Source organism: Euleptes europaea, chromosome 16, assembly GCF_029931775.1.
Source record: "Euleptes europaea isolate rEulEur1 chromosome 16, rEulEur1.hap1, whole genome shotgun sequence".
NCBI classification, from domain to species: domain Eukaryota; kingdom Metazoa; phylum Chordata; class Lepidosauria; order Squamata; family Sphaerodactylidae; genus Euleptes; species Euleptes europaea.
In genome coordinates, this window is record NC_079327.1 from 43,427,278 (window position 1) to 43,430,665 (window position 3,388).

The 3,388-nt window shown below is 41.4% G+C and overlaps 1 pseudogene; it reads left to right on the forward strand.

Moving 5' to 3' along the window:
- The first annotated feature begins 299 nt into the window (after positions 1-299).
- On the forward strand, positions 300-416 carry LOC130488517 (5S ribosomal RNA; annotated as a pseudogene).
- Positions 417-3,388: the final 2,972 nt, after the last annotated feature.

Below are 3,388 nucleotides of genomic sequence, written 5' to 3' on the forward strand. Positions count from 1 at the left end.
ACAGGCAGGCGGGGTGGGGGAGTATCCTCTGCCAGGATACCTGTGAGCTCAATCCGGGGGGGGGGGTGGGGGGTGCCAAGAATGCACAGTAACAATTCAGTCTAGGATTGCTGGTTATTCTCTTTGCTTTATTTCTTAAAAACGGTCCCTTTGCAAGCTGAGGTACCCTATCTCCTCCACTAGTTCCCTACTGCCTTAAGAATGCTTGCCTGACCATTATGCTTGCATAGTATAGCCACTCTATTTCATATTTCCCTAGTGCCTAGGAATTGCATTTCATGCATGCAACTTGTAGCACTCAAAGAAAACATACTGCCCAGGATAGCCTGATCTCATCAGATCTCAGAAGCTAAGCAGGGTCAGCCCTGGTTAGTATTTGGATGGGAGACCACCAAGGAATACCAGGGTTGCTGTGCAGAGGAAGGCACTGGCAAACCACCTCTGTTAGTCTCTTGCCATGAAAACCCCAAAAACGGGTCGCCATAAGTCGGCTGCGACTTGATGGCACTTTACACACACACACAGCTAAATCCTTGGTTAAACATTGAGCCTAGATTCTGATACCTCATTGCAAATGATGACAACATTCTAGGCAAATGCAATATTTACAAAATAATAATTTCTTAATGGTATCAGTTATGTGGATAATTAGCAAACACTCCCCTTGCCCAGGGTGGAAAGAGAGATAACTTATGCACACTTTTATGTCCCATGTACATTTTTTCTTCCATCAGTTGAACAAATCAGGATAGTTAGCTACAGATCTCTCTGTTCTGACAATAAATCTGCTAACACATTTTGCCTGAAACAGAGAAGCCAAGAATCATGACAATTCATAGCTGACTGACTCCCCTTACAATGAATGGAAGCCAGGCAGCCCAAAAATTACAGATGTCTTCTGAAAAGATCAAGACTGTAAATCTTCATATATGGCAGCATCTGCTGTGATAATGCTGCTGCACTTTGTGCACAAAGATCAAGATACAGAAAGTCATGTACAGAGAATCTAAGCACAGTCCCAGGGATATTCCAGAGAGTTTAATGAGCAGCGTGGAACTTCCTTCAGCTCACCTTCTGAAAAGGACACTCTTGAGTAAAATTTGTGTGTGTTAACCATATTGTGTATATATGTCTTGAACAATGGAAGGGCTTGAACAATAGTTATATCTACATCCCATTATCGCTGACCTAGAGAACAGACAAAACTTCATCCCCAAAACTGAGATCTATTAAGACAATGCTAACTAGCATGTGGTTACCTGTATGTTTAAGTGGGGGGGGGGGGGAGAGAAATGAAGTTCATTGCAATAGATTATCATCAATTTCATTTGTTGCCTGCTGTCTTCATTGAGACTTAAGGCAGCGCATAGTTATAAATGAAGATGAAGATTTTGTCTACCTATCCAATTATCCTATATATAGTGTCAAATGCTGTACACCATATCCAAGATCCATGAGAACTCTAATGTTGGCACAAAGTGTTTTGCATTGTTATGTATATGCTTGACCTCCTTATGCATGAAGAATCATCTTTGAGATTGAAGTGCATGGGGGAAGGCCATATCTAGAAGAAGCTTCTTGAGCTTCTATGTGCATATTCTTAAGTGTAGCAAGAGAGCTTTAGTTTTCAGCCTCGATGGAATGAGAGAAAAACCTAAGGAGGAAAAAAAATCTGTGGTATCCAAGACTGATGAAAATTGGGAGGGTTCAAATAGCTTCCAAAAGCTATAAGGTGATTAAAAAAACAAAAGCAATTATTTGGTATAGGTTTTCCTTTTAAGCACTAGCTGCATTGTAAGAGGTGCCAAGAGAGTGATGGAAAGTTGTCAATGTAAACATTCTGCAAATAGCTCTGTGATTAATTATAGTGAAAGGCATTGACATCCCAAATACTCTGGGCTGCATGTATTGATTCCAGACATCAACTTTAACCCAGCAAGCAAACCTCCCAGATTTCTCATATTAGCCTTGCAATACTGATTCAACCAGGAAGACATGCAAGCAAGTCTTGGATACTACTTTAGCTATGTAGTCTGGTTTTTTTAATTCATTTTAAAGCATGCTTGTTAGTAATCTCCATCTGAACATATCTATTAAGAATCCATCTGAATGTATCTATTGCATGTGTGTAAAGTGCCATCAAGCCTCAGCTGACTTATAGCAACCCCTGGTGGGGTTTCCAAGGCAATTAATTAAGCAGAGGTGGTTTGCCACTGCCTTACTCTGCAGAGTCTTCCTTGGAGATCTCTCTTCCGAGTACCGACCCAGCTTAGCTTCCGAGTTCTGACGAGATCAGACTATACTATACTGTTCCACATCCCGAATGTATCTATTAAGCATCTGTTAACTTTGTAATCTTTCAGACTGACTACTACCATTAGTTTTATGTTAGACTTTCCTTGCACATTCAGCTAGTGCAAAATGGGCAGCTCGACTCCTGGAAATGTGGAAACACAGAAGCATGTGCAATCAACATTGCAGCAATTGTACTAGCTTCCAGCTAGCTTCTTGACCCCAATTCATGGTGAATTCTTTTAACCTGTAAAGATCTTCATGCCTGGGTACTGAATATTCCAGAGGACTGCCTTTGCCAATATTTGCCCCCCTCACCAATAAAGGTCATCTTCAAGGACCCCTGTCGATATGCCATCATTGTATGAGGTCAGGACAGCCTTCTCAAGGAGAGCCTTTTCTAAAATGACTCTGGCGCTATTGAATTTCTGGAGAAGGGTCACCAGGGCATTTTAAAAACATATATATCTTCTTCAGAAGGCATCTGTTAGTTCAGAGGTCCCCAACCTTACTGAGTCTATGGACTCTTTTGGAAGTTAGAGAACATGTAGTGGCCGCCATGTGGAGGTATAGCAAATCACAAAATTTCTATCATGGGGTGCTGGGGCCAGTCACAAATGTTGGGAGGTTCAAAGCCAAGCATACTTCTATGATGGAGTTAGCTGTTTCCAAATGGTTGCCTAGGAGACAGAAAGTTGAATGCCCCTGCATTCTTCTGAAACTCCTCCTTCTCCAACAAGGTAAAAGAAAGACAAGATTGGCTCTTTGACTTGGGAAAGTGATGCTTTTGGAAAGAAGGGTGTGCACACCATAAAACACCTTGGCGGACATTATAGCATCCCTGGGCAACATGTTGGGGATTTCGTCCAATAGCTGATGATAAAGGAAATAATGGGATATTTAAAGACCATGTGAAAATCCATAGTGCAAAATTTTACATAACAAGCAGAAATATAACTTTGTTGGTATGCGCAGTGACAGGATAGTAACATTTTGTTGAATTTTTATTAAAGGGTCTGCTAGAGGGGAAAAGATGGTAGGTTAGATCCAACCAGCTTTTCTGCTGGTGACAAAGGGAAGAAGGGTCCTCTTTCAT